Below are 18,173 nucleotides of genomic sequence, written 5' to 3' on the forward strand. Positions count from 1 at the left end.
GGTCCGATTGTAAAAGGGGACAATAAAGTGGAGGGAGAAATTTTAAAGAAAAAAAAAAGGGGGATCAGTCGGTCACTGATCCTTAGTGAGGTTACCGTTAACGACTGCACAGTAATATCCACAACAAGGGAGGGAAGCGAAGGATGGCATAACACAGAAAGAGCTATTAGGGCTAAGGTGAGACAAGAGGGTAGTTAATGACTCCCAAAGGTCGAATACGCTCCTTCCCCTCTCCCTGGTACTCTCTCTGCCACGTCACGTACCGCTGTCTGCCACAACTCTCCTGAGTTGTGGTGGCTCGTGCGCGTCCTCCGGGATCCACCAGTCTTTTGTCCAGGTACCAGGAGATTCTGGGTCTTCCTCCGAGTCCTTCTCCTCGATGTCTTTGTGTCCGCAGCCAACAGCTTCCTCTGGGGTCTTCTCGGTTCCTCCGGCATCTGCTTCGTATTCCGACTCCACCGGCTTCCTTTCAGCTGACGCCCCGACTGTGTCAGTTTACGGCTTTTTCTGCCGCTTGTGACCTCCTCTGGGCGTTCCTAATTGGTCATCTCGTCTGGTCCCACCTCTTACTGGGTGAACTGTTTCTGGGTCGTTCTTTGCATGCTGTGGGGCAGGGAAAAGGTCCTCAGTTAATATGGGTATGCCGTTCGTGTTTGCTGTGCCGTCGTCATCTTCATCAGCACGGTAAGGTACCCATGTGGGCTCTCCCGCGGGGTTATCGACAGTAATGGTGTCACTCCCATGGTCTTCCTCACATTCCCCCTACCCTATCTTTCTTATATGCAAGAAAAGGATCCCTGGGATACCTAGATAGGAGGTCTGCATTGGCTTGGTCTTTCCCTTTTCGGTGGTGGACTGTATACCTGAAGGGCTGAAGGGCAAGGAACCACCTTAAGATTCTTGGGTTATGTTCTTTGTTCTGGGATAGCCACTCAAGAGGGGCGTGATCTGTTTAAAGGAAGAAGTCCCTACCGTCAAGATAATAACGAAGGGCTTCAACAGCCCACTTAATGGCTAGTGCCTCCTTCTTGTTTACTGTGTATCGGGTCTCTCTGGGGTATAATTTGCGACTGATAAAAAGGATGGGTCGTTCTTGTTGCTGGTCGTGTTTTTGGGATAAAACAGCCCCTATTCCACTGTCGGAGGCATCTGTTTACAATATGAAGGGTTTTTCATAGTTGGGATTTAAAAGAAGGGGTTTGGAGGTGATGAGGTGTTTCAGCTGTTGGAAGGAATTTAACTTAGAGGGAGGGGGATTTCTCAGGCACTTTTCTTTTGGTATGGTCTTTTTCAGGAGATCAGTTAAGGGGCTGGCGGTCTGGGAAAAGTGGGGGATAAATCGTCTGTAATAACCAAGAAGGCCTAAAAAGGTCATAAGGTCTTTCTTGGTTTTGGGGAAGGGTATTTGGGCGATGGCGGCTACTTTCTCTTTCTGGGGTCTAATACAACCATCTCCCAGGAGAAAGCCTAAATACTTTACGGACTTGGCTGCTAAATGACTTTTGTCTGGATTGATGGTTAATCCGCCTTCCCCTAAGGTTTGGATCACCGCTGTTAGGTGTTGGAGGTGTTCTTCCCAGGAGTTACTGTAGATGATTATATCATCTAGGTAAGCTGCTGAATATTGGTTATGGGAGTGTAACATTTTATTCATGAGCCTTTGGAAAGTTGCAGGTGCCCCATGTAACCCAAAGGGTAATACTTTAAAGTGGAACAGTCCCGTAGGTGTGCAAAAGGCAGTTTTCTCCCGGTCCTGGACTCTTAGGGGCACCTGCCAATAGCCTTTACAGAGATCCAATGTGCTAATGTATTGTGCCTTCCCGAGTCTCTCTATCATTTCATCGACTCTAGGGAGGGGATACGCGTCAAACTGGGATATCTTATTTACCTCCCTAAAGTTGATACAAAAACGTATAGACCCATCGGATTTGGGTACAAGCACTATAGGTGAACACCATTCACTTTTGGAGGGTTCAATGATATCTAACTTCAACATCTGCAATACTTCTTGGTCTATCGCCTCTCTCCTTGCTTCGGGAATTCTGTAGGGTCGCAGGCGAACCGTTTTCCCGGGTTGGGTATGGATCTCATGCTCCCCTAGGGTGATTCTGCCTGGGACTAAGGGAAAAACCTCTTGTACTGGGAGCAATGCCTCTTTTAACTCACGTTTAAGGGATTCTGACAAGTCTGTATTCATGCTTTGTTCTACCAGGGAGGATGGTTGTTCTGCTATTAGGACAGGCGTAGGACCTTCCCATTTTTTTAGATGGTTGATATGGTATATTTGAGTAGGACTACCTGAGGGATCCATTTCTAGCTTATATGTGACAGATGTTACTTTATCGACCACTTTAAAGGGTCCCTGCCATTGGCTCAATAATTTATGTTCAGATGTGGGGCGTAGTAACAGGACTTGATCGCCTACTTGGAAAGAGCGTTCTTTGGTGGACTCATCGTACTGTTTCTTTTGTGCACTCTGGGCCTGTTCTAGGTTGGCTCGTACAATGTCTCGTACCTGGTTCAGGTGTGTTTTAAGGCTGGCCACATAGTCCAATAGAGGTTTCGAGGTGTCAGCCTCTTCCTCCCACTCCTCTCTGGCCATGTCCATAAGGGTACGTGGTGGCCTTCCATACAATAGTTCGAACGGGGAATAGCCCAGGCTCTTTTGTTGTCCACACCGTATAGCAAACAAGGCTAAATGGAGCATATCTTCCCACCTACATGCCTCTAGATTTAGCAGCTTTCTTAAAGTGGTCTTCAGGGTGGTGTTATACCTCTCTACCAGTCCATCTGTCTGGGGGTGGTAGGCGGCAGTACGGATCTGTTTGATGTGTAACTGCTGACACACCTGTTTCATAAGTTTGGATGTGAAAGGCGGACCCTGATCGGTGAGTATTTCTTTGGGAAAACCGACACGTGAGAAAATGTTAACCATGGCTTTGGCTATCTGGGTAGTATTGGGTTGTCTAAAGGCAACTGCTTCTGGGAATCTTGTGGCATAGTCCACTAGGACCAAGACGTAGCGATACCCGCTACGAGAGAGCAAGAGGGGGCCGATAATATCCATTCCTACCCTGGAAAAGGGACATCAATGATAGGGAGAAGTTTTAGGGGCACTCGGGGTGGAATGTAGTGACTGGTTTTCTGACCTGCTGATAAATACCCGGCCAGTAAAATCTCTCCAGGATGGCCTTCTCGGTTTTATCTCCCCCAAAATGACCACCTAACAAATGGCTGTGTGCCAGGTATAAGACCTTTTCCCGGTAAGGAAGTGGAACTAATAACTGAGTGGGCATGGATCTTCCCCCCTTTCTGTACAACAACTCTCTTTGTTAAAGAATTGTGGACCTAATTGTAGGGGATCTAGCTGTTCGGCTGCTTGCCTCCAGGCTTCCTGTAGGGTGTTATCCTCTCTCTGAGCTGCATGAAAGTTCCTATTGTGGTCCCATAGAGGGGTAGCAGTATGGGTTAGAAGGGTGGGGTTTCCGTTTCTCTTCTCCCTTCCTCTTTGTTGCTTACTCTTCCTGTCTTTCCCTTGTTCCTACCCGGGATCTAGTTCATAGAAGAACGGTGCCTCTTCTCTCCAGTCAGTCCCTTCCTTTTCTGGGTCTTGAAATAAGTTGTGTATGTGGGGGTAGTCAGTTCCCAAGACCACTGGCTCATGTAGGTGAGGGAGGAGACCTACTTTCATGTTCACTGGGTTTTGGGTTGGTTGGTGCTGGATAGCTACGTTAGTCATGGGATAGATTTTACTGTCCCCATGGAGACACTGTATATTGACAACCCCTGTGGTGGCTGGTGGTCCACCGGGCATGACTTGCGGTTTCATGAGGGTCTGTCGGCACCCTGTGTCGACTAGGGCATTTCTGGGTTCACCATTAATGACTACCTGTCTGTGAAATGGATGGGAATCGCCTTCTATATAACAATACAGAGCCCGCGTGTACCCTACTTCCATAGGTTAGTCTTTTTGTGGGCAGACCTGCTCTATATGTCCGAAGGCGGCACAATGGAAACACTGGGGTCCCAAAGGAGCAGTGGGTCGGGGTATTGGCATCACAGGATTTGGTACCACAGTTATAGTTTCGGGCTTTCTAGGGTAGTGGGTTGGTCTGGGGGCCCTCACAGGACGTTTACCAGGCTGTTTCCAGGTCCCTTCCACTTTTCCCTTTTGTAGCTCTAAAGTATGCTGCTGCCACTTCCACGGCTTTGTCTAAGGTTAGATCAGTGTGTTGACGAACCCATCTCTGAATGGGAGGATGCAAAGAGGTGAGGAACTGTTCGAGGTAGATTTTCTCTAATATACCCTCCTTGGAGGAGGTTAGGGGTTTTAGCCATCGGTCAGCTGTGTCCTTTATGCGATAACATAGTGCTCTGGGGTTTTCTTGTGGTCCCTCTCGTATGTGACGGAGCATCATTTGGTAGGTCTCTTCGTCGATACCCATACGCTCCAGGATACATCTTTTGATGTCCGGATAGGGAGTGGTTCCAAGGGGATTGGCGGCCTGGTAGGCTGCTTGGAGGTCTCCGGTAAGAAGGCGTCCCAGATATTGTCCCCACCTATCTTCAGGCCATAGGGCAGCATGGGCCATCCTTTCAAAGTTTGATAGAAAAAAATCTGGGTCTTCCCCTTGGACGTATTTTTGTACCACTATTGAAGGAGGGGCGGTGTAACCCCAGGGCTGTCCAAGCGCTTCTGCAAGTTTTCCTATGGTGGATTCTTGGTTTTGGCCCTGTCCAGTAAGGGTTTTATGTAGGGCTTTCCTCTCGGTTTCATCCGTTTCTAGAAACAGAGCCATAATGTTCTCGAGGCGGTCCTGCCCCTCTGCCATCTTTTTTACTACAGCCTCCATTTCCTCCGATCCCACTTCTGACACCAACTGTCGGAGGGACGGTCGGAAACAGAAGCGAGTAGGTCGTATAGGATCAATGCTGTAGTGTTTATTGATGATATACAACACAGCAAAGTAAGGATCAAGATGAAAGATTTTAAATGTCAGGATGGCAAAGACAAAAGATAGGGTATTCCTGTTGTTTCAGCACAGGTCTTTAGGTTGCCCTCCGAGGATTCCTTCTTGGTTGGGACTCCCGGTTGCCACAGGTACTTCTGGAGCTTTTCTAGAGACCTGGTTGATCATCGGAATTCTGGCACTCGCTCAAATAAAAAGGAGAAAACAGCAGTCCTACACGTCCAGCCTAACCTTTCACCACACCACGTGATAGAGCCTGTCGACAAGAGTGAGGTCCGATTGTAAAAGGGGAGAATAAAGTGGAGGGAGAAATTTTAAAGAAAAAAAAGGCGGCTCAGTCAATCACCGATCCTAAGTGCGGTTACCGTTAACGACTGCGAGGTAGTATCCACAACAAGGGAGGGAAGCGAAGGATGGCGTAACACAGAAAGAGTTATGAGGGCTAGGGTGAGACAAGAGGGTAGTTAACACCTCCCCAAAGGTCGAATACGCTCCTTCCCCTCTCCCTGGTATTCCCTCTGCCCACATCACGTACCGCTGTCTCCCACAACTCTCCTGAGTTGTGGCGGCTCGTTCGTGTCCTCCTGGATCCACCAGTCTTCTGTCCAGGTGTCAGGAGCTTCTGGGTCTTCCTCCGAGTCCTTCTCCTCGATGTCTTCGTGTCCGCAGCCAACAGCTTCCTCTGGGGTCTTCTCGGTTCCTCCGGCGTCTGCTTCGTATTCCGACTCCACCGGCTTCCTTACAGCTGATGCCCGACTGTGTCAGTTTATGGCTTATTCTGCCGCTTGTGACCTCCTCTGGGCGTTCCTAATTGGTCACCTCGTCTGGTCCGGCCTCTTCCTGGGTGAACTGTTTCTGGGTCGTTCTTTGCATGCTATGGGGTGGGGAAAAGGTCTTCAGTTACTATGGTTATGCAGTTCGTGTTTGCTGTGTCGTCGTCATCTTCATTAGCACGGTAAGGCACCCATGAGGGCTCTACCGCGGGGTTATCGATAGTAATGGTGTCACTCCCATGGTCTTCCTCACACCCATAATGACCACTGTCATACATGAGGGAATATCATATATAGAGCGAATAGCTGTCCAGCATACAATTTTCGTGCTCAAAATTTGAATTTGATCGACTTTCATTATCAGGTCCACTTGAAAAGTAATTTGGGACTATTGAACTATTGTTTTAATGCTGTAACATTAATAAAAGATAAGATGCAGTTATCAAATAAATGCGAATTATGGTGTTTTAAGTGTGTAAATTAGTTCAGTATAGTTAAAGCATGATAGAATCTGATTGATTTCATGTTTCATAATATACGAGGTTCGGCAATCCCTGTAATGAAAGTCTGTCTCTAATTTCTTTATAATTGGCAACTTGTGATGCCCTCAGTCGCTGATTATAAAAAATTCACATCAGAAGTCAACTGTAGAAACTTATTACAGTGGAGGTGACATTACAATTCCTGCTGCCAGGGCCAGCAGCTGAGTGAAAAGCTGGTCAGGTCACAGAGCATAATTAAAGCAGCTGTTTATACAGCGAAAAACGAAACATTGCTTTTCTTTCTTCTGCTTTGTTTTTCTAGTCTTATGGCAACATGTTTATTTTTTACACTCCAAAGGTAAGAAAAGTTAGACTCTTTCTGTATGTTTCTACTTTTTTTTTTTTTACATGACTTGTATTAAACTGATTTTAATATCTTTTGTAACAAACATCTAACAGCTTTTTCATGTGTTGAATTTTTCCCTAACGATTCTGGGGCATATTTATCCAACTTTCACGCAACGCAGCACACCAAGCCACCTTGCTGCGTTTCATGAAAGGGAGAGGGCAGGACTGCGCCATATTTAACATTATACAGTGCATTCCTGCTCTCTGCCTCTGCTGGTGCTCAAACTGCTGCCTAGCAGTATGGTGCAAGGTGGCCTGTATTGTAGGCAGGATTATTTTTGTGCAGAAAGGGGCACCTTCCTTCGTGAAAACAATCCTCAGAGGCATGCAGCACACTTAACAAGCATTTGCAATGCAATAGGTCTCGCATTTAACATGTTTAAGTTATTGGCATTGTAAATGACAATGTGTTTAATGTATGTTTCAAAAACCAAAACATAAATTAAAGGTATTGTCATTTACAATGCCAATAGCTCAAACTTGCATAAATGCGAGACCTGTTGCATTGCAAATGCTTTTTTGTCCTGTGTGTGATCCACACACTGATATTTTGTCCGTTTTGAGTTAACTCCATGAGACTCTTAATAATCCAGCCCCGAAAACCACAAGAGAGAGGGAAGTAGAAACAGAAAGAGAGAAGTGATAGGTGGCTAGGGAGAAGGTGGTATGTGAGAGATAACAGTGGTGGAGGGACAAAAGGAAGGAGGAGTGGTGTGTGAGAGAGGTGAGAGAGAGACATCGAGAGAAAGAGGGGGTGAGAGAAAGAGGAAGTGACTGTGTGAGAGTAATGGGAGAGAGGTGTAAAAAGAAAGCAGTGGAGAGAGCGCGACATGGACACATAGAAAGGAAGAAAAAGAGATGGACGCAGAGAGGGAGATAAGAGAAGAGACACGTGGAAAGAGGCGTCTCAGTGTTGCATGCAACAGTACACTAGATTGAGCCCTCCGTCCATTCTCTCACCGTGAAACCTCCGCCACACTCAGTGACCCATGGCATGATGTACCCTAGCATTGATATCTGCGCTGTCTGTGACCCCGGGCCGTGCATCTCCCCTTCAATCCCAAATCCATGTCCAAGGGGCCTTCCACAATCTAGGAGCTGAGTGGGTGCACGTTTTTAAAATAAGACATGGAGACAATGTCCTTTGCGAATATGACCATCACCTTCATTTTTTGTGGGGCAATCTCGCCTTCTCAGCAAGTGGCCTTTGCAAGTATTACCCCATGAATATTTCATTGCACAAGGAGAGTGGCTTAGCTGGTCCACTTGTGAGCACAGAAAGGAAAACAAGGAAAGGATTAGAGAGGTACCACTCAGCGAGTGGTGGAGGTGGATACTTCCTCCCAGTCAATTGTACATAAACAAAGGGATCCACCCACGAGTATAAGAGATCACCCGATTACTCAATATGTATCCCACGGTCGTGGAGAATACACATTAGTTGTTTAAATACCCCTCACACACCAAAAGGGCCCTTGGTGTCATGCTTCATCATAGGGGTCTTCCTGCCCCTCTACGGGACAGGGCGTGCTACGACCTACGTTTGCGCGGGAGCACTGTTGTTGGTGAGACAGCTATGTGTGATGCAGGGGTGTGAGAGGAAGGGTCAGGAGTGAATAAGGAGTGAATTAAAAAATACCTGGCTCTCAGGTCTAGGAAAATTTATTCTGCCGTTCGAGCTGGTATTATTAAAAGGTGGGGTGAGGAGGGTGTATGCCTCAATGAGCTATGTCTCCTAGTGGTGTCGACATGTTTCGAAGCTTCCCCATGCTTCTTCGTCAGGACCTTAAGGATCCCTTCCTGCCACTAACTGTGTTGTGTTAATAACAAAAATTGTGAGAAAATGATATGAAAAAGGAAGTAAATAGCCTCCAAGATGTCGTAATGCCTTGATAGGTCTTACATAATCCTATTAACCTAGAGGGAATAAACATAAGATAAAAGGCGTATTAATTACGTAGGAAGTAATTCAATCCATCGTGTGAGTACGGTGATCTGTAAAAAAAGGTGAAGAGTACTGGTCTCTTAACGCTATCCGTAACGTTATCACGTGATCTGTGATGAAGGCACTGTGTGACAAATGGACATACAACATTAGACATAACAGACATACAACAAAAAGCACACACTCTATTCAAAAAGGGACTGAAATCCCGCACTAGTTCAGTGTATATCCATGCCAGAACAAAGATCCCCACAAAAATATGGACATACTTGCTAAAAGGAGATAAGTAACCTCATGAGCTCGTGGACCGAGTGGTGGGCGTGCCAAGTAGGCTACCTACATGAAGGGAGGAACGGGAGAGGAAAAAAGTGGTCCAACGATCAAAATATTAGCGTTGTCAAGATATTACCTAGTTCACCCAGAAGCGCCGTACTTACGACTCCAGGGATCAATGTCCCGCCAAATGAACCACCCCGGTCGGCTCCGTCGATAGAACTGAGTCGGAGGGAGCCCGTTTAAATAACTGCATCAATTAGTGTAATTGCGCCAAAGAGGTAAACGCCCAATGCGCGCTGACTCTGCAAACGGAGACCCGGAACCGGAAGTGGACCGTCCGGGTCATTCTGATCGATTGCCTGAGCCAAGACTGAAGGGAGAATGACCCCAGGGGAAAGACAGAGGTGTCTTAATCCACTGCCTGCATAGAATCAAAACCTGATGGAATAAAAACGGAGCAGATGCTGTAGTCACCCGGGACTTGAGACCGGAATGGTCACCAAGAACGACTATATGAGCCTGGACTTACAGGCGAAGGACCTCAGGGGGGACATAGGTGTCTAAACCAAATGCCTGCATAAATATCAGACTGATGGAATACAAATGGTCGGATAAAAGAAGGGCAAGTGTTGTGGTCAAATGGGTTTTGGGAGTGTGTAGTAATAGTGGGCAAGGAGTGTATTAACTCGTACTAATCTGATGCAAATGGAGGGATTGGTATAGCTCCACAAAGGAAAGGGAGAGGCCACATTAGTGATGGACTGAATAGCACAACGTCATCAGGGAGAATCTGCCAGAGTGCCAAAAATGTACAGTGATATAGCAATGATTCCAAGAATAAAAAAATGGAAAATACATTCCTAAAAATAGGAGGGGGTAACAAAAACCTCACAGTGGAGAAGGAGAGGTATCTGATAGGCACAGCTATGGAATGATCGCCCCCAAACAAATGAAAGCTCCAGTGAGGTTGTAGAGCCCAAGATAGAAAGCCATTCAGTCTGTAATCAGATTTCTTAAAGATGGAACTGGTTCCATGGTATATCGTCATTTAATCCATGGATGTGGGTACCCAAGCGAAAAACCCAACGCTGTTCTTTTTCTAGAAGGCCATGTTCGCTGCCCATTTGTTCAACCACTGTCCATTGTAGATCATTAACGCCATGTCCACTAGAGATATAGTGGTTGGACATTTTGGTAGTACTTCGCCCACATCTGACATTGCTACGATGTTCACCAATGCGTGTCTTGACAGGTCTCGTGGTCATACCCACATATTCAAGACCACACGGGCAGGTGATTAAGTAAACAACGTTTTTACTGTTGCAATTAGTAAAGCTCCTCTGGTCCCATTTCTTGCCATTGCGGAATTGAATATGTCTGCTTCTCTTTGTGAGTGGACAAGTGCTACAGTTGCCACAGGGATGATGACCCTGTACTGGAGGTAGCAGACCCTCAATTCTGGGCCGGGATGTGTTCTTGGGTCTGGTGTGGACAAGCATGTCTTTAAGGTTACGACCCCTCTTATGTGCAAACATAGGTTTCGTAATGTTCAAGCCACAGCTGTTGAGGAGACGCCAGTGTTTATTCACTATCTTAGTGATCTTGTTGGAGTGTGTGTTAAAGGTGGTCACACAGATAGGCCTTTCATCGGTCTGAGTGACCACTTTGTCTTCCAAGAGCGCTTCCCTGTTATTATTCCTTGCTCTCTTAAGGGCTTTAGCACACCACTCCAAAGAAGACATGACCCTGTCTGCAGAGTGTAGAAAAGGGTGACACCACTATCCCCATTACCATCAATTCCAGGAAGTGCAAGAAAAAGTCATGTGGTGGCGTTTTCCTATGAAGTATTCAGATTCAGTTCAATCACCCATTAAAACCTCTCTGGTTCATATAACACAACCACCTATCTCTCCCGGCAAAGGGGACTCAGCTTACCAAGATCACCAGTCTCTTGCAGGCAGGGGGTTTGAAGTCCCAGCAGCTGAGTTTAGGCCACCCTCATGCACTCATCCAATCCAGAGGTGACTGCATCCACGGTGGAGCGGCCGAACAAGATGGGAAGAGACTGGGGGGCACTGAGTAGAGGGCGGCTGCTCGGCTGCGGGAATCAGTAATCGGAACATGGTACAGCAACAGAGTGCTCTGCGTGGAGCTAGATTCAGTGCCACTCAGCTCCAGCCATTCAGCTAGCAAGTATACACAAGGTATATTCAGATAGTATACTTTGTGAGCATAAAAATGTCTTTATTTCATTACAAATCCTGATGAAACTGTTTAAACGTTTGCCCGTAGGGGCAACCGAGTGGTGGGCGGAAAGAGAAAGGAAAGAAGAAAAACAAGATATACCTTACAAGGAATTAACTGCAGTCCACACTAAATACCGTCATACTACTAGCCTGATGTACGCTCCCACAACCTTGTATGGCTAGCCATCGGGATCTTCATTGGGTTTCACTGGGTTTGTGATTACCATCCCTCTACTAGTGCGCCATTGTCCCCAGGAACCTCCAACCGGTGAATACCGTTTTAGGGGGTCCTTGCTCAGTGCCGCTCCACTCCACTCAGCTCTACTCCACTACACTCCACTCCGCTCCACTACCAGCCCTGTCATTTGACAATTCAGTTTCTTTGCTGACTGGGCTGTTGTTCTTCATATGTCCCTTGCTCACTTTGCCATTGGATTCAAGATAGCATGGCTGATGATGCTTATGAACCCGAAACCAGTCCCAGGATGCTTGTTTCCGGTCCAGGGAAGACATGGCTTGGCAGTTCAGGCTAGACTGTTTCCATGAGGCACAGGGTCAGACTAATTTGCATATGGCCATGTCTGAACTGGGGAGGCGGAGTGAGCTAAAGAATGATGATGGATTAAACCCAGATCAGTTGACTGGGGGTGAGTGCTTGCAATGTTCAACGCTCCGTCCATCATCCCCTTTGGTTTTGCGTTCTTCACATGTCTCCACCTCTGTTGCTGCATAATTATATTGACTGCTTCCAGTGTGGCATTGGCCGTTGTTTCTTGCACCAGTTCCTCCATCGTGATTGCTGTAGGTGTGTTTTGTCACAGCACGAAATTGAGGTATTCCTCAGTCATGGACAATGCCTTCTTTGCATGTGGCAACGGGTTCTGTGACATCTAGTTGACAGGGCGGTGCTCTTTCCCTGGTTTGTAGATAATTTTGAAGTCATAGTCCATCAGTCGTATGCCCGCAGTGGAATCTTTGTGGTTGAGTTGCTGTATATCGTGACTAGTGCTTGGTGATCTGTCACAGTAGTGAAAGGCTTCCCATAAATGAACATATGGTAGTGCTCCCAGGTCCACTCTACTGCTAGGCTATCTTTCTAAAGCATCTTGTGATCAGCATGTCAGACGTTTTTGTGCGGCCCGGTACCAAAATGTTGTGCTGGACCCCCATGTCGGTATCTGGTGATATCTAATAAGTTTAAAAAGAGCTAGCTGCCATGAATAAACAGGGTAGGCTTGATTCAAAATCTATAAATAGATGTTGAAGCACGTGACTGGGGCCCTGACAAAATGCAGAGCGCAGGGAACAATACCCACTCAGACCTCCCCCTTCTGACGGCCCTGCCTGTGATTGTGGCTTGGTGAACCAGACAGGGTCGCCGTTCAAAGAAAATGGCTGCCAGGGCTCACGTCCTGTATTAAGTCGAACCACCTGCCAAACTGCTTGAGGTTGCTTGTGGCTGCTGTGTTTGTTTGCTGGCCCGGTCTGCTGAGGACAAGTCAATGCTGCTGGCGGCCAAGGAAGGCCAGTAACAGGTTTGTTTGACCCGGGCAGGATGTTGCCACTGGTGAGGTGATCTGTTTGTCAGATGCTCTCACAATCAGAGGCAATGTACATGTTTATAAGCCCAATATCTTTCTTATACCATTACTCAATCAAAGAAAGTTCACAAAAAAAGAAAAATCGTTGAGGAGGTGATGAGCTTGCCTTCCTGACAGAAAACCCTTTCAACTCCATTAAAAATGTAAGTGATGTTACGGTTAGAGTGTGAAACCTTAAAGGCTCACAAGGACCCCTCCTATGGTATCCATGCATCCACAAACCACCTTGAAGCATTGCATATTACATTAAACGTGATATCACACATTGATGACATCACTGAAGAGATCATTTGTGACATCACCAGCAACTTGCAGAGAAACACTATGCATGTGGGAGTTAGAAGGTTTCAGGCTATGTGAGGATGTGTTGGGCTCTGTGTGAGGGTCAGTTGGTTGTTTGCCAGAGCTGTTGGATTTATATGGTGGTCTTTCGTGGTTGTGTGAGGGTCTTTTGAGAGCTATGTTAAGACTATTAAGATTTATAAGATGGTCTCTTAAGTTCGGCTTTAGGATTTGTTGCTATTTTGTGTACTATGTGAGGGTGTGTGGGGAGTTAGATTATGGCCCTCTCGGGGCTTTGGGATCTATGTGATAGGCTAAGGGGGCAATGTAACAAGTTTTGATACTTTATTCGATGATCTTCTTGGGGGAAACGTGAAGGTATGTTGGGAGTTAGAATGTTTCAGGCTATGTGAGGATGTGTTGGGCTCTGTGTGAGGGTCAGTTGGTCTCCTTCTGAGGGTTTGTTTACAGGTACATGTTGGTAGCCAGAGCTGTTGGATTTATATGGTGGTCTTTGGTGGTTGTGTGACCATTAAGATTTATAAGATGGTCTCTTAAGGTCTGCTTTAGGATTCATTGATATTTTGTGGACTATGTGAGGGTGTGTGGGGGGTTAGATTAGGGCCCTCTCGGGGCTTTGGGAGGGCTGTTGCTATCTATGTGAGAGGCTAAGGGGGCAATGTAACACGTTTTGATACTTTATTCGATGATCTTCTTGGGGGAAACGTGAAGGTATGTTGGGAGTTACACAGTGGTCTTAGTGTGAAGATATTTAGCAAGCTATACGATGGTCTTAGTGTGAAGTTATGTTGGGAGTCATATGATGGTCTTATAGTGATGCTATGTTTGAGTTACACAATGATCTTAGTGTGAAGATATGTAGAAAGCTATATGATGGCCTTAGTGTGAAGGTATGTAGAGAGTTAGACCATAGTCTTGGGGCCAGATTTATTAAGGTTTTGCATCGCCCTTCTGCCACACAAGGGGGTGCAAGGGCAACATAAAACCTAAGTGAAATTTATCAAACCGTGCAAGGCCACCTTGCATGACCCTGCATGGATTGATAAATCTAGAGTAACGCAAGGCAGCACAAACCGCTGCCTTGCATTCCTCTGCCCCAGGGAGGCCTTCCGTCGGAGGAGTGTGGGTGTTCCTGCGCACCCACCCATGGATTCTGATGCATTCTCAGATTTGCCATTAGTGGTAGACCTCGGAATGCTATGCCTCCCCAGGGGAGGCGTAACGAGGAGAAACATCTTTATTTCTCCTCATTTTTTTCTGTTTGCATGTGTGCTGCGTTCTGCTGCACACATGGAAAGAGGAAAACCCCACAGGATTATTTTTGTGCAGGAGGGTGTCCCTCCATTCAACAGTGTAAATCCAGAACCAGGGTCTGCTGTCTCAACCAGACATTATTGTGCTTGAGTCCTCTGTGACCACCCCATCGAGGGCAAAGATCTATCAACCTCTAGAGCTGTGCACGCGCCAGCGACCTCTCCTGAAAAAGCTCCCCAGCATCCAGTCCTCTTTAATGCAGCTGTTATCACCCAGATGTGTGCAGTCCTTACCAGCAAGTATTCCACAGCCCAAGGTCACCTGGTGTTTGTGCTTCTTCCAGACCTCCAGCTCCAGGCCCATTCTCCAGCCAATCCGATCACCCCTCTATGGACCCTACATCCAGGATTCTGTTAACTTAACGAGACTCTACTTCAGGACGCTGTTGCCACCCAGCCAACCCCACCAGACACTTAAAAAGACATTGCTTGATCCGGGTAGTCCATGGAATTGTCACACAAATTTCAACATCCTCCAGTTGGTAAAACTCTTGGAGACGGTTATCATTGTCCAACTCAAGTCTTTATTGAAACAAATGCCATTTTAGGCGCAGACAGAGCTGCCTTCTAGCCGGCCTGCAGGACTTCCTTTATTTTCATCTTAGTTTTGGAACAAATAAGACAAGACGAGACAAGGCAGATGTTTATGAAGTTATGGGCGTCCTGATGGATCTGCTGGATGTCTGCCATCCTCCTGGTATTGCATAATGCAGCATTAAAGACAGCGGCGGCTGCTGCCAATCCAAGGGGGGGGATAATAAGAATAAAAATATACACTTACCTTTCCTCTCGGCCGCCGTGATCTTCTGCTCTCGCGTTGCGTCTCGCTGCTCCTCCGGTCCTGTCCAGGCACTGTAATTCCCATGAGCACAGGCTCCAAGACCCCACGCAATCTCAGCGCTTCTCTCATGCTATTACTCCCAGCATAAGAGAAGCGTTGGGATTGATTGGAGTGGGCCGGTTTTGCACTCCAGCAGGGACTGGGAGGCGGTGCCACTGAGCACTAGGATATCTCCAAGGAACAGCTGGAGTTATCCAAGTGCACATGTTGCTTTGGCCATCCTTAAACGGACGGCCAAACCGACATGTGTGCCTACCACTCCTCCCCCTCCTGCGTGACACTGCAGCATGGCCCCGCCCTGCCCTAGACTCAACGGACTGAAAGTAAAAATAAAATAGTTTTATTGTCATTTTACTTTTCTTCTGTCTGCTGCGTTTCAGCAGTGGGGCGATGCTTCTCCGCCATAGCAGACGAGCCGCCGCTGATTAAAGATTCTGCAATTCTGTAATAATGGTCTGTAGAAATCAAAAATGTTGCGGCTGGTGGTCCTCTCTCCCTTTTTTCTCAGACTCTGTCCTGAGGTGTTCTGCTGTAATCTGCTCGTTTATTCCTCTTTCTCTGTTCTCTGCCTACAAATTGAAATTGTCCATTTGTGTACTCAACATAGGACACACAACATAACATAAAAGAACATACCATACAAGCAAGTTCTACCTTAGCAGGCACCAGAGATGTCCCACCACTGCTAGGGCCTTCCCTTCTCAACTTCCACCACAGGTGGCATCTCCACCCTGTCATAGACCTATGATAAGCGCACAGTAGTACCAGGAGGAAGTGCAGTGTCCTGTCCACTAGCCTTATATTCCCTCAACCCAGCATCCGCACTGACGCTTCTGGAGTTTTTAGTCCATGGTAGACACTTCCTACTCACTTCTGACACCACCCCAGACAGAGTTCTAGAAGCAGATTCAGAAAAGAGGGCTCTTGCACTCAAATGTCCCACTTAACAGGAAAATCCAGTCTCTTTGGACTGCAGGAGTTCTGCCCCTTGATGATCACCTGAAATGTGAAGGAGTGAGTGGAAGGACTCAAAACAACATAGAAAAATATTCACTTGGGCAGCAGTCGATGGGTGGACCAGGTGCCCGGTGCAACCATCTTTGTTGGTGACCCCCAAATTACCTCCTTCTCTAGGGATTCCCTCACTACCATCCTCCAACTGTGCCCCTGATCTCTAGATAGCTCTTCTCTCATATGTATTTATTTTCTTTGATAGAATTCCTTATTTCAATGTAGGGTGTCAGAGCGCTTTACTTCACACACATATGTATGTATTATGCAGAGGCAATGACTCATATAACTATGTAAAGTAAACGTTACATGAGACAATGAGGACTACCTCAAGTGCCATCCATACTGGCAGACATATGTTACGAGTGCTTGGTCTGGACAAACTCCGGATTTAAAACACAACACTCTGGTTGGGGTTGTCTTTACTACTCAGAATGTATTTGTCCAATGGAATCCTTTTTAGCAACCTTAGAATAACAATAAGGTTCTAAACCCGTGCCTCGGAGTTTACCTGCAGCTCTTTGTTCAGATTCATAGCTGTGCAACACTGTGGTCATCATTAATGGAAAGCTAATCACCAACAGATCCCTGCGACAAACGCAGTAACCCCCTGAGGTATCTAGATAAAATATCATCCTTCGATCTGCATGTTACACATTCTGCTCCTTCATGATGAGTCACAGCTGTGACCAGAGAAGTTTTAAGGCATGGGCAAAGTGGGCTCTGACCCAGGGCCCCTGATAGAGTCAGTCCTGTTCTGCAGAGTGTCTTGCCCTGATGACCTTGAATAATTCTGAAACATTTAAATACAGTTTTCCTTTCATTTATTTTTATTGGGGGTTGATGAGTGGGAGTCTTTGCTGAGAAATACTTTGTTTATGTTTCATGCAACCTACATAGAAATACTTTTTTAGGTCAAAAACGCACATGATATATGAGAAATATGAGGGTGTCACCAAAATAATTTGCAGTACTATTAGTGAGCTGCTGCTGTGTCCCGCTTCACTATCCATTAATAATAGATGTAAACACATTTAGAACTTGGACCAGTGTGCCTATGCACTGTCAGTGACCTGGCCAAAGAGGACATGAAAGAGCTGAAATTGGATCATAAGTCCAAAGCTGTTCCAATAAGGGACCCACAAAATACATTTGGCCCAGGGCCCCCAAAATCCTTAAGGTGTCCCTGACTGTGACTAAACAAAACTGAGTTCTCTCCAATAAGTACATTATTCGCTAGACTTATTTTGAAATTTTTCTTTTTCCCTGGAAATTACTGGGCTCACAAGGAACTCTGCAGCAGGGGCCTGTAACATCATAAAAAGATTCAAAATGCATCGCCCCGCCCCCCCAGCTTAGTGCCCGATGCGGTGGCACCGGTCTTACTGCTGCCGTAAAGCCGGAATTGGATAAAAAGTCAGGGGCAGATTTACAAGCCCCTTGCAACACTTTTACGCCACCATTGCGTCACTTTTATGACGCAGCGGCAGCGTAAACCATGCACCACGTTGCAACTTATTTACAACGTGACGCATCTAGGCAGATGCGTCACGTTGTAAAGCCCTGCGCCACATGAAACCTGCGTCAGGTTTCATGTGGGCGTTCTGTCACAGGGTGGGCGTTCCCTCGCAGGAAAGCCCCGTAAAACGGACGCAGTGAAATCTACAAGATTTCACTGAGTCAGTTTTACAACGCAACTGCGTCACATCCTTACGCCTGCTTGAAGCAGGCGTAAGGAGTGACGTACCACATTTAGTATGGGTGGCTCCTGTGCATTGTAGGAGTTGCGTCGCACTTGCGACGCGACTCCAGCAATGTGCCACCCGTACGCCACAAGATGCGACACGCATCTGCCCCTCCTTACACCATGGTGCGCCACATTGTAAATACGACACATCCGTGGTGGCGCAATGGGGGATTGCGTGACGCACCTGTTCTGGCACATCCCTGTTGATTTGCAGAGATGCGCCAGAAGTTGTAAATCTACCCCTCAGTGCTTAGCTG

The 18,173-nt window shown here is 46.8% G+C and overlaps 1 long non-coding RNA gene across 1 annotated transcript in view; it reads left to right on the top strand.

The window, feature by feature from the left end:
- The first annotated feature begins 5,829 nt into the window (after positions 1-5,829).
- LOC146788863 (uncharacterized) overlaps positions 5,830-18,173 on the top strand; it is a 31,252-nt gene continuing 18,908 nt past the window's right edge. The window contains exon 1 of the long non-coding RNA XR_014969716.1: positions 5,830-5,925. This is a non-coding gene — a long non-coding RNA (uncharacterized LOC146788863). The remainder of the gene's footprint in view (positions 5,926-18,173) is intronic.

This window comes from Triturus cristatus, chromosome 10 (assembly GCF_964204655.1).
Source record: "Triturus cristatus chromosome 10, aTriCri1.1, whole genome shotgun sequence".
Classification (NCBI taxonomy): domain Eukaryota; kingdom Metazoa; phylum Chordata; class Amphibia; order Caudata; family Salamandridae; genus Triturus; species Triturus cristatus.